Here is a 13,959-nt window from a genome sequence, read left to right as displayed (position 1 = left end):
TGTACTCTGGTGTCAGTTGAGATCATGTTAATGTATTTCTAGTGGCTGGTACAGAGTTGTATTTTGAATTTAGGATGAGAATGACGTTAATAACACGCTGATAGTTTAGTTGTGCTGTGCAGTGCTTACTCTAAATCATGGGCGCTTCAGCTTCTCATGCTGCCCTACCAGGAACACAAGAGACTGGGAGGGGACACAGCCAGGATAGTTGATCTCAGCTGATATAAGGATGTTTCATACAACATGGATCATGCTGAACAATAAACCTGTGAGGAGCTAGCTGTGAGGGGCTGGGTACTGGTCAGTAGATGGTGAGCAGTTCCACTGTGAATCACTTGTTTTGTAGGTTCTTTTATCATAATTATTATTTTCCCTTACTTTTCTGTGCTATTGTCTTTAACTCCACCCACAAATTCTACATTTTTCCAACTCTCTCCCATATCCCTCTGCTGGGGAGCAAGCGAGCAGATGTGTGGTGATTAGCTGCCTACTGGGTTAAACCACAACACCTGGGCTGTGATTTCCTCAAACATAATAATTTCTTAAAGAGTTGGCAGTTTTGTATTTCAAGAAGACATCAAAGTTCATTAACATTGCACTGCTGGTTTTGTCTCTGAACTCTGCTCTTCTGTTAGTAACTGAGCCAAGCCATGCAGTAACTCACTCCGGATTTCAATGGGCACACATTTTGCTGTTGTATATAGACAGAATAAGTATCTTAGATATCTGTTCTCTGAATCTGAGTGAAGTAGAACTTCATCTCTTCTGTCTGCAAAGAACAGATTTATAAATTTTTGGATGTCATACAAAAAAGAACCAAAAAACAACAAAATCACAACACACTGTCCTAAATCGTTTTATTTTACTTTTTTTATGGTTTTGAAGCCTTATGTCTGGGTGCAGTATTTTTTAGTGTTCTTAGCAGAGAAGCAGACATAAAGCAGATCTAGAATGTGAGAGTACTTGACACATGATTCATCAACAATGGACAGGGCAGATGGAAGCTTGTACACAAACTCCCATTGCCTATGAGCTGCCTGGACTCACATATCCACTGGGAGTCATGCAGGAAGGTTACAGGGAGTTCAAAGTCCAAAAGATGTACATATCCATGAGACATCATAGAGACTCTGCTCTGGCCAGGGCTAACAATTGGTGCTTTCTGTAGGATTGTACTGTGAATCTCACATATCCATGACATTTTTATAATAGGGATAACGTTTTTACAGGATTCTTCCATTCCTGAGTTTATTAACCTGATCCTAAGATTGTGTGGGCTAAAAGAAAATGCTCCTTGACATTGTGGTAGTGCCTTAATTACACCATGATGAAAGATCCTGCTGTGCTGATTACAGTTCTTTCGCATGACTCTGGTACAGAGCAGGTGAGCTCAGAGCAGCCTTCAGGGCAGTTGCCTGGCTCTTGGAGCAGCTGTGTATGATAAACTGTTTCATCTCTCTAAAGGTTTGTTTTAAAGCCCTTTCCAGACAACAGGAATCCCCCTCTGGATCAGGTCCAGTATCCAAATTCTGCCGTTCCCATTCAGGCTGATGTCATAAATGGGATGACACACCTGAGTAAAAGTAGCAGGGTCAGGGCCCTAAACAGTGTAGTTTAAACTGTGAGAAAACCTCCCCTCATGAAACAGCAAATAGAAACCTCCAAATAACCAAACCAGATGTTGCAGCTTGTCTTTGGATTTATTTATTGCCCTGCTTTTCTGTAGGAGAATTTGAATTCATCCTTTTTTAATGTCATTTAATACAGCAGAGATTGTATTTAGTCGGTAAATTTAATCATAATCTACACATGTTTATGACAAGTTGAGATCCAATCTTATAAGATATAAAAAATTCATTACATTTAAATATTCATTGTTAGAAGAAGCTGTATTTCTATTTGTGATAACAGGAATCAGTATGAGCAAGCAGACAAAATATATTAGGAAGCTAATTCAGAAGAAAAAAGAAAAACAATGCAAAATCTTTACATGAATCTCATTTACTAAAAAACGCATAAGGACCAAGATATGAATCTGGCTTTGAGAAAATATGTTAATTCACTGTAGAAATCAGCCATTCCAAATTAGAAACTCCTCCTTTTTAAGCACAAAGGTCACCAGCTTTTAAATGAATCCTTGGTGGTGTTTTCTCAAGGAGCCCACATCTGTCAGTTACCTCTGCAGTGCCCCCTCAAAGACTGCAGCTATGCTCTGGTGCAGCTGCACTCCCTGCAGCATCCCATGTTCTTGGTTCCCCACTGCTGAAGCACACATCCCTCCTTTTCAGACACTTGAGTTTCTTTTCATGGAAAATCAGGGCAAATGGGGGATGGGGAGCATTCCTGCTTCTTCCCCTTATGCAGATGGGTGGGACACAGCTAAGAGGCACATCTGGGTACCCACAAGCTGTAATTGTGAATGTAGGAAGTAATAAACATTCTCTAATATTATCTTAAGAAATAAGCCTGGGAACAAGATAATAAAGATATGATTTATCTCATGAAGGAAAGTTGGAATCCAGAGGCTCAAGGTGTGAGAATGAAACACAAAGGCTTTCACCATTCTGCACTCAAATTCATGCTTATTGATAAAATCAAACCTCTTAGTAACTGATGGTTATGGAATGACCTCAGTTCAGACTCCAGCAGAAGCACAACAACATTCTCTAGCCATGTCATGGTTCAGAACCTAGGGTAGTCTCAGAAGAATTACAGGATGGAGAGAGGCGTGAAAAATAAGATGTATTTCTAATAATGTTCCTCCAGAGCAATACTGAGCTGTATTTAGAGGACAATATGAGAAAACATGTTTGGCTTCAATTTTGATTTTTGGTAGACAGAACCAGAGCATTTGTTTGGCATTTTTCAAAAATGCTGGTGATAATAAATAGTAAACATTTTATCTACTTTTACTTTGTCTCACAATCTCTCTTTCACCAGCCTAAGCTTCACCACTGCTCTGTCCCTTGGGTGATAGCTTGGACATAGGCTTATGGGAGATATGGCACGAGTCACTGCACATCTGCTGAGCCTTAGTCCTTGAGAACACCACCAGTGTGGACTAATTAAGCTTAGTGGAGTCACTTTCACTGTGACTAAACTAATTTTAATCACAGTTGCCTTTTGGGTTAAAATCACCATTGTTCAGGCAGTATTTCCTACTGAATCAAGCAGGCTGATCACTTTTTCAAGAAGTCTACTAATGCTTTTTAGTATTCAGATTAAGTTTAGTGTAATATCTGCCATTTAATTTTGGATTTATGATGAGACTTTGCTATTTATATTTCAACCACTGTAAATACCATATTTTAATAAAGACTCTTGATGCACAATGAATTCTATATCAGAATATAATCTAAACTAAACCAAAATATGACAAGATTGATAAATGCCTTTCTTGGAATGTAAATGAAACAAGGAAATATTTGCCTCTCCTTAGTGACACAAGTGACACACAAGTGGCGAGGCATCATTATCTTTTAGCCTAGAAGCTTAATTGACAAAACATGGAAGAAAAGATTTAGTCTATGACTATAAGAAGAACACAAAATTAACCATTGAAATGCTGCTATATTGCAGCTGTAGTGGAAAATGCCTGTAATCAATGATGACATGTGAAAGAATTATCTCTGCTGAGAGAATCCAACTGTATTGTCTCTCTTGGCTAACATTTATCCTTTAAATTTTGACAAAATTAATTCCTAGGCAGTATATTAAAGAACAGGTTAATGGACTTCTATTTGCCCCAGAAAAAAAGAAATAAAAAATTGCCAACTAAAATATAAGCAAAATTTTATTTTTCTTATATTTTATTAATGAGGTGCATTTTTCTTAGAACACCTGAATATCAAAACCATTTATTTATATATTGATAATTTGAAAGAAATTTAGCACCATGTTGAGACACCAGTAAAAGTTGCACAGAGAAGCTGTGGATACCCAATCTCTGGAAGTGTTGAAGACCATACTAGGTGAGCTTTGAGCAACCTGGTTTAGTGGAAGGCATCTCTGTCCATTATGGGAGGGTTGGAACCAGCTGTTTTTTAAGGTCTCTTTGAATCCCCTAACATTCTGTGATTCTATGATTCCATGATGATATGGATGATCTTGGTATTAAAAAGCAGCAGAAAAGTGCTAAGGCAAGAAGAAGGAGTATGTTACACTAAACAACACATATGTTAGAGATGTCTGAAGGAGAAGGGCTGAAGGTCTAGGCAAGTACCTAAGGCAAAAGAGCACATATTAATTCACTGGAATTGTATCTTTCAGCAAATCTCCACAGCTGGTGTTTAGAGGTATTTCTTTGATTAATGGGTCAGTTGTGTGTGGGTTTTCCAGTTTTGGTTGTTTTGTTCTATTTTTTCTTTTCTATATTGCTTTTAATTATCTTTACATAGATCTGAGTCTTATGGAAGTTTTGGGATGGTGTTTTTGTTTGTTTGGGTTGTTGGTTGTTTGGTTGGGGTATTTTGTTTAGTTTTGTTCTTTGGGGTTTTTTCCCCAGGCAACACGAGTATCATTTCTTCCCTTGCTGAATGAAAGCAGGTGGAACATCATCCATATGTGCAGAAACCCATGCTAATGGGTGAAGTTACTGATGCAACACAGGAAAGCAGCTCCTGAGCGCATTTGGAATCCAAGGCCGTGCCACAGAGCCCAGCTGCTCTCAAGGTCACATATGGCAACAACAGAGATGGTAACACTTAGGTTTTTGATTCATGCAGGTTATCATCAGTAATATGACCAATACCTGCTTTCTAGCAGCTACTCCATGAATAATCAATGAGGGAGCCGTGAATAAGCAGATGGATTGTAGCTGATGAGTTCCCTCTGGGCAGGCAGAACACAGTTAGCAAGTAACATATAATACAGGAATCCCACAGTACAGACACAGCACTACAAAAAGGACACTGCCAAGGGCAGCTCTGCACAGGTTAGCGTACAAAACAGAAGGGTGACTCAGAAAAGTGAAACCCAGAGGTGACTTTATCTAAGTGTGTGCTTTCATATGAGGATTTTAAAGGAATAATGCACCATGTATAGAAAGGGGATAAACCCCCCTTTCCCCCCGAAGGTCTAAAAACCCACATTGTATTAAGTGCTATATATTTATAAGGCAACAGGAAATTACTAGCTTTCTGCAATGGTTGCAGTTATTAACATAGCTAATATGTATTTTCTGGAAAAGCTTTTCAAATTAAAAGGCAAAATGAAAAAAAAAAAAAGGTGAGTTGTTTCATTCATTTCATCTTCATCAGTGAATATGCACATATATAAAAATTCAATCATTTTTGTACTACAGTAGCCATGATAAACCTAGCCATTTTAATAAACTACTTAATTAGTCTTTTCTAAAAGTGATATACTCAACAAGATAAATATATAAGTAAAAACGCTTCCAGAATCTAAAAAGTTCATTGGGATTGATTTACTCTCCTCATCTTTTGCTGAAGTAGATGGAGAATATATCAGACTAAAGCAAAATGGCTGCTGAAGAGTCATGGCTTGAGATGAAGGCAGAAATGGTTTGAGGACATTTATTATAAATTACTTCAGGAATAAAAAGTTAAGATTAGTTCACAAGAAATTCTACACAGACAATAATTAAATAAGGTGGACTTTGGCAAAGACACTCTGTTGACACCAATTTTTAAAGGAAAGCACCACACAAGCTATAATGATTAGAACTGATTAAGAAGGGAAGTTTAGAATTGATGGATACATGGAGTACCTCTTGAGAGAATGGCATTACTGGATGCAGAGAGCTGATCAAGAACTAGCTTTAACAGTTATGGGCAATTTCATTTTTCAAAAATGTTGTAAGAAAAAATTATGAACAGCATCCTCTAGTGAATAATACTTCCTGTGACATGATTTTATTCATCATAGCTCTCTCAGTGACCAGATCCAATTTTATAAAATACAAAATTCCTCCCAAGATATATTGTGTTCTGTAGTCATCATGTACTTCACAGGTAGTATAGCATATTTTTCATCTTGTAATAGTTAGAAATCATGACACTACTATATCACAATGATGACTGTACTATGTCACAAATATAATCTCCTTAGATGTCTTCGGTGGGGTGGAAGAGAATTTTTTTTTTTTTTTTTTTGTAATGGGTGGACGTCATATGAATAAGAGTAAGAATGAGAATAAAAATAATTATGAAACTCCGGAGTCATGCAAAAGACTATCTACTTTAAAAAACCCAATCCTTATACAATTATAATCTTCTGTGAACTCATGCTGGATTTTACTATTTATCTCTAACATTGGTTATGGTTTTAATTTTTCATTTCTGCATCATCATTGAAAATATGTAATACCAAATGACCCAGCCTGGCTACTCACTCACCCTATCTGTTATACATAAAGCAGATGTATTAAATGTTATCCTTGAAGGGGGCTCAAAAATGTTGACAGTAAAGAAAAAGTGCTAGACAGCTTAAATGTGCCTTAACACAACCATCTCAAGTGAAGGCACATTTAAATTTTTTTTCCAGCACTACTGCTGGTTTTCCTCTCCTCCATTCCTCTCATGCTATAAGCACAGGACTAGAAAGAGTGTCCATCCTTCTTGAACAGAGACCAAAGATGAAAGCTGCTTTCATCTTCCCTTCTGATTCCCTTCATCTGTTTTTAGAGCTCAAGGCAAATGTAGGTTTTAGAAAACTCTGTAGATTGAATGCAGTGAGATACTGTATGTCATCTTTACTGAAAAAAAATAAAGTGAAATGTAAATCCATTTGTTAATGCCCAGATGAGTGGGAAATTATCTGGGTCAGAAGCCGTTGTGAGTGTAAGAGCCCTTAATTACCCTAAAACAAAGAACTTCAGCAAGGAAATTGCAGCTGAATGTAACAAAAGGGAAAAATAAACAAACAGTGAAGAACCCTGGAAGAAAATGTCCATAAGTGGATCCTTTGAACAAGTTAATAATTACTCTTTTATCTTTAAACACAGAGTTCATTTATTTATTGGAGGAAATGCTACCTGGGAGATAATGTGATGATAAGAATTATCCAAATGTTTCCAGGAGGTGCTACAGATACTATCTGACATGTTCCTGCCTGCTAAAAATTCATACAAAGTGTTGCAGTCACTCTTAATTTTTAAGTTATTGCCTCGCTGACCCTTCCCCCATCCTCATTCCATTTTCTCATACATTTTGAATAGTTTATAAATACAAGAACAGCACTGAGGTCTCTGAGGAAATGTAATTGCTGGTAAATAGCTGTCTCTATCACTGTCTCTATAAATAAGGCACATACCCAGATACACAGAAGCACAAATGCATATTTTTACATGAACACAAGCTTGAGTTTCAAGAGACATCAACTCTGCACTTTTTGGTTCACCATTTTTCACATTTTGTCAAAATTTTGTTCTCTAGCCATGAGGCTGATTTGTTATTACTAAATTGTTTTAACAAAGAGGCTTTAAGGCTAGCTTCAGAAACCTTTCTCATACTCTTCAAATTTTAACATACTTTAAAGGTCACATGCTTGAACTGGAATGCAATTGTTATGAATCAGATACAATCCTGAGTGACCGTAATCAGAATTTTTTTTCCCCACCTTATATGCACAATAAGCCATTGTACCCTGTATTGTCTTAAAAATATGCTTTTTTGTAACCTGAGTTAATTGTTTGTGTACAATGGAAAAGTAAACTTAGCTTGCCAGTACTTCTCTTTTTCAATACTTTTTAGCTGTGATAGCATAAAAATTATATCATTAGCAGCTAACATACAATTTGCATGGGTTCAACATAGGAAATTTGGTCCTTAAAATGGGAAATTCACTCCTTCAGGTATGACACTCACTCTATATATGCTCTAATACTTTAAGAATTTGTCTACTGAACTGTTGTTGGACATGCTGAGAATCTGACTTTTTTGGTGTGATAGTGATTTGCAAGTGACACAGATGGTGATGTCTTTCAGTTTTGAAGATGAGTTTAACATGCACCTTGACTTCAATACCATTATCAGTTGCTGAACATATTAAATATTTCAAAGTATGACCATTCCTCTTTGTTCACCTAAGGCATGTGAGCAGGCCTTTCAAATCACTAACCATAGAATGGACTTTTTTTGAATCACCATTTCTATTTACATTGATTAATTTTCTTTTGCCACTGAAAACTTTCCATAATGATATATAACATCTGGATTTAAAATCATGTTTACTCCTAAGTACATCTGAGGAGCTAGAATGGTAAATGAGACAGTCCTTTCCCACCACTGAGCCCATCACTCATCCTGGCAGCCCTGGGATGGGTATGCCATCACCATTGCCTACAGTGGGACATCTGGGCTTGTGCCTCTGCTGGGAAAGGCCTTTGCACACACCCAGGTGCCAAGGAAATCATCACCATCCATGGGAACCCTCACAGTGCCGTGCTATCCTCAGCCCAGCACCACTGACAAAGAGGAAAACTGTCTCTGTGCCTTCCCACCTAAAAGAGATGAGGCAAATTTAGCCCTAAATGCTGATGGGGGAAGAGTGGCAAGTAGCTTTTTTAATGGGTTTCAAAAAAATGAATATTTATTTTAGTTGTAAAAGTCTGCCTTTTATAGGATTTAGAGAGCAGTGACAAAGTAAACAGACAATCCATTAGAAGCCAACCATTCCTGTGTCTGAAGTAGATGTGCTAATCTCACAGCTTTCGTGGAGTAAAGCATGACCTTTAAGGCATCCCTGCGCAAGCTCTGCTGACCACCTGTCATTTCTTTGTGCAGCTATTAATGGGAGTGACATTATAGATTATGAGACATCAAATTACAAGACAGTGAGGAAATTAATACGTCAGCACTTCATTATAGGAGATAACAGTAACAGCCTATACATTTTTAATTAGTTATTCACCTAGATCTATTTAATCTCTCAGAATGGTGTGTGATGTTGCTGCTAACTCTATTTGAAACAAACCAAAATAGAGGAATTTCCCTGAAAAAAAAAGGAAAAAAAAAAAGATGAACAGCACTAGAAATGTTTAATGGCTGACTTTTAGAAGTGGAAATCCTCTGAAAGTTCAGATAGAGGATATTGCATTGGATTTACTGGATGTCTAACAGAGCAGCATATTCACTGCTTGAGCAGAAGAGGTCATTAAAATATTATAAATGCCTTCACTGGAAGTTAAGGAGGGACAGACCAGCGCAGCAAGGTTCATGTGGAGGAGACAAAGCAGCAGTTAAACATAAATGAAAATGATTGCCTTTGATGTACTGAGATGTTTGGGGCCTGTTGGAAGAGGGAGCTTCCTGGTGCTCAGAGCTGAAGGGCAGCAGATGATTATACTGAGGGAGGAGGGTGGTTTTGGAGAAAGCATGAGGGGATGGTTTAGGGAATTTAAAATGGTATCTGAGGAATAATGAGGCCTGAAGGTAATGGTAACACAGATGAGTTGAATATTGTTTTCATGTTACCTGCCTTATATCAGAATGAAATGATAGTAGTGTCAAAAGAGATATAAACAGATACCATACAGAAAGAGACTGGTTGAGTTCCTTTTGCAAAAAGGAAAATATATCAGATAAGAATAACCTTTCCCTAAAGAACTGGACATTTACTTTTTGAATGTAAAATAAGGCAGGTCATTGAGCTGTTACATTTGAAAAGAGAACCTGTTCTGTTTAAATATGTGAGAAGAGAGATGTAAATTGGACATGGAACTATAATACTATTTAGGGAAGATTACAGAATGTGCAAGGAAGTTATATTTTATTAGGTTTCCTCAACTTCACTTTGCAGGTAATTGCAGACATCATTGCAGCCATCAGGATGATTATACTGATATTACATCATTTAATCATGGTCAGCTTCCCTTAGAATGTCCATGACCAGAAGTTATGCCTGTGTCCTTTTGTGGCATTTTTCTTCCACCCCGAATGTTGACATATGTTTCTATACATATTACTTTGCTTCTAGCATATGTTTTCTTCTGATTTTAAGCAGAATTTTACAGTTATAATTTACTGTTTGTAGAACAGAAAAAAATTATACCAGCCCTATTTTCATCACCAGTACCATAATTGTTTCTTGCAATCAAATCATCTGTCTAAGGAAGACCCATGATCAGGTGCTTAAAATGAGCTCCCTACTGCGTGCCATAAGTATTTGAAAAGAAAGTCGCTTATTTAAAGATAACTCTGAACATTTGTCCCCAAGATATGACACTGACATGACTTAAAGAGAATATAAAACAAAACCACAACAAAATATCTGCTGTGTGGTTCTGGATGCCTTCCAACCCAATTAATGGAGGGATTTTTGTTATAGTTGCTGCTTTCAGGTAAATATTTCATTATTCTTATGGATTATCAGGTAGAAAATCATCAAATATATTTATCTATACATATGTATGTGTGTATATCAGCTGTATCTTTAACATTTACAAGAACGTAGATGAGGGCTTTATAGCTTTGTCACGTTTTTATTTCACTTAGAAACATTTTCTGCCCTGATGCTCCAAAATTCATATTTCTTTTTGTAGTGTCAAGAGGGCTGAGGCCCCACTACTTGATGTAGTGTAGTATGGTATAGAGGGACCTTTTCTTTTGGTAGGGGTAGACTCTGAGGCTCCAGCTGAGTAACGCAGTTCCTCAAGAGACACAACATTTCTTCCTGCGCCATAGTGTTTAAAATAAACCAAAAGAACAAGCATGTTCCAGAGAAAAAGTGTCACCTCTCCTTTATAGATTGGGATCTACAACCTCAATTGCTGAGTGTAATTCTAAAAGAAATGAAAAGAGCTCTTGTTTCTTCAGAACCTGTTGCACAGTCATATTCAAAGCAGATCTAAGGAAAGACATTGAATTTCCTGGTTTCTTCACAAGCTACTTTGGCATGAGTCTATTTTTAATTAATAATAATCAGGAGTCCATAGTGTATTCCCACTTAGACATGAACTTTAATGAACAGGATAAAGAGATCCAATATATGTCCAGTTGTGTCATCATGAATTTTTTTTTTAAAATTTAGAATGGAGTGTTTATTTTATTCATCTATCTAGACACTTATTAATAAGTGTCATATATGCAGAAGGTTTTCAATTGTTATTTTTTAGGGAAATCTCAAAGACATTTCTAATACTGTACTTTGGAGATATTACATGCAACTGTGTTTTCTGTAAGGAAGCTAAAGCTTATGCAGCTCTTTTGTTCTTTCCAAAATTTCTGTATTCTTTTTCTGCTCTATGTTCTTTAAATATTTTTCCCATTTAACAAGCATTGGGAACATAGCCCTCTTCTTGCAGTGCTAATTAAGTTCACTCATTCATTGCAACAATAGCAGCAAAGAAAGATGAAAAAGCCGAAATAAATTGTCCCCTGGCAGAGAAACGAAAGTGTTGCTATGCTTAAAAATAACTCTCCTCCTCATCTCTCCCATTCTTTCTTATTGTAAGAAGCTAAATTTACTTTCTGAAAGAAATACAATTCTATCAATACTACAATCTGGACAGCATGTAGACCATTAATATCATTGTGCAGTATATTCTAATGTTAAATTCATATTCACAAAAGCTTTCCCTGAGTTAATAATTAGATTAAAATTATACTAGCGAAGCTCCTCTTTTTACCTATTAATACATGAAATTTAATTTTTCTGCTGGAAATCCATCAGTTCCAGGACACAGCCCTTATATACCTTTTGACAGTAAAATTAAAGACATGGAAAATTGCTGCAACTTTACTTCTTGCTACTTGAAAGACTGCTATAATTCATGAAAATGTCGGTTTTTGCAATCCATTTATGGTGAGCTGCATGGTTAATGGATTATTGTCTCAGGGACTAAGGATAGTCTGAAAAAATACCACTCCCCAATTTTGATTTTATGTACCAATGGAGACAGGAGAATGAATTTATTCTGAAATAATAAAAGTTCCCTTTCTTCCAATTTCCAAATAAATTACTTGGTTTAAAACTGGAAAATAAGCATGCTGGTTTATCTTATCACTAGCAAACTGTTACTCTCTTAAGACCATATTTTCTACCAGAGATAGTATTTTAGATAAATTTGGGGCTCTTTTTAGGTTCTGCATATAAAACCATATGAGAATAATATTTTGAGATTGACCAGGAGATGAAAGGTACCATAAAAGTAATTCTCCAGGTTGTTCTGTAACATGTCAGAAGGCAATAATCTGGCATTTTAAAGTCAGACTTAACTTTCACCAGTTTATCTTGTTAAAACACAACTATCATTAGTACATATTCTCTACTCCAGATGCTTTTATGAATCTTGTAGCATAAGTGGAGATATTTAATAGGATTCAACTCCTTTGCTCATTCTTGTAGGTGTTGTGTACTCCTAGATGATGGGTAATCCATACCAATGTTGGGTTTGGTTTTCTTTGGAGATTCCTTACTGGTTTCCCTGTACAGCTTTTTGTCATGGAGAATTCTGCTTAAATGCTTCTCCCTTATCTAAATGGAAGTAAAATAACATGCATCAATATGGGTGTAGAGATTTTTCAAATTTTATTTTCCAAACTATATAAGGACTGTTCTACTTGACACTATCCACACTTCCCTGTGATCATTCCAGTAGTGAGTGAAAAAACATAGCTTGACTGGAATCTGAATGGGTAACACTGATGAACATCAGAGGTACATAAAATACTCCAAGGGATACTCCAATACTGGTTTTCTCGCAATGACAGTCTCTCCAAATGACTGAATCCAGTCCAGTTTTTCACTGAAAATTTTACCTGGGTCCTGAATAAATGGCTTTGATCTTTCTCATCAGCTATGGGAGACATGAAAAGTGATTAGTTTGCCTTAAAAAAAAAAAAAAATTCATTTTCTAAAGGGACAAAATACTTTTTACTCAGGACTTAAAGCAGATGTCTTGGAGATAGTGATAGCTAATAGTGTCTCCAGCTAAAAACATACCAAAGAAGGGTTAAGAGGAAGAGCAGACAAAAGGGACACAAAAATTCAGACAATTTAAAGATCTGAAAATCAGCCTTATGTGTAGTTGTCTGTGTTCAGACACAGTACCTTAGTGAGCTTGAATGAACTAACACCCTGCAATGTGATACCTGCAAAGCAATTTGTAGAATTAAAAATACACTAGTCTTTTGGTTTAAAAACTTCAAAAACTCCTTGAAAGACTTTCCTATGCCCTCCTTGCAAAGAGTTGCAGTGTAATTGACACTCGGCTGTGAACTGTCCTTCACTTGCTCCACTTAGTGATTTACATTATAAAGGTGGCTCAAAGAGCTCACATCAGTTCCTGTGGAGTTATGTTTGAGATAAACATAAGCTAGAAATTTAAACCTAACAGTCCAAGGGCAGCTTCCCATTGGTAATGATAGATATTTAGGATAAGCAATGTCAGACCGATTTGCTATTGATGTGTGAACAAAAGCAGGCCAGAGTCAAATAAGCATGTCTAGTTTGTGCCCATTAGCTCTGTGTTTTGCTGTTCAGAGGGTTCAAGCAGAAATAAAGAAGCAGAAAGATGGACCATGTATGTTAATATTAATTTTTGTAGCACAAATAATGATTCCAATCCCATAAGAAGCTCAGCATAAATAGACTTTTGCATTTATGGAAACATCTATCAAAGTGAATGAAATAGCCAGGGGAACCTTTCTCTCAGGATCAGGGCCAGAATGAGCTGCTGGTAAGTAGGTGGCATAAAAACAAGCATGAAGAATATGGAAAATAGGAGAATCAGTTATGCCAATTTATCATATAGAAAGTACTGGCAAATCTTTTGACTGCAATTAATTCTATCAGTGTGTCAGCAACAGCATTTTTGCAGTTTCATTCAGACTAGCTATTTAAATAGAAGAAAAAAATCTCTGAGTTATGATCAGTGGTGGCATTGGAGAATTTGTGAGCATGAGTCAGATGTGAAAGTGGGGAAGAATATCATGTGCTGCAGGGAAGGATGCTCTTGAGGCTAAATGTATGCAGACTGTTTCATTTTTTTTTTTC

Source organism: Poecile atricapillus, chromosome 1 (assembly GCF_030490865.1).
Source record: "Poecile atricapillus isolate bPoeAtr1 chromosome 1, bPoeAtr1.hap1, whole genome shotgun sequence".
Lineage (NCBI taxonomy): Eukaryota > Metazoa > Chordata > Aves > Passeriformes > Paridae > Poecile > Poecile atricapillus.
The sequence above is the reverse complement of the archived record's forward strand: the minus strand, read 5'-3'. Positions refer to the sequence as shown.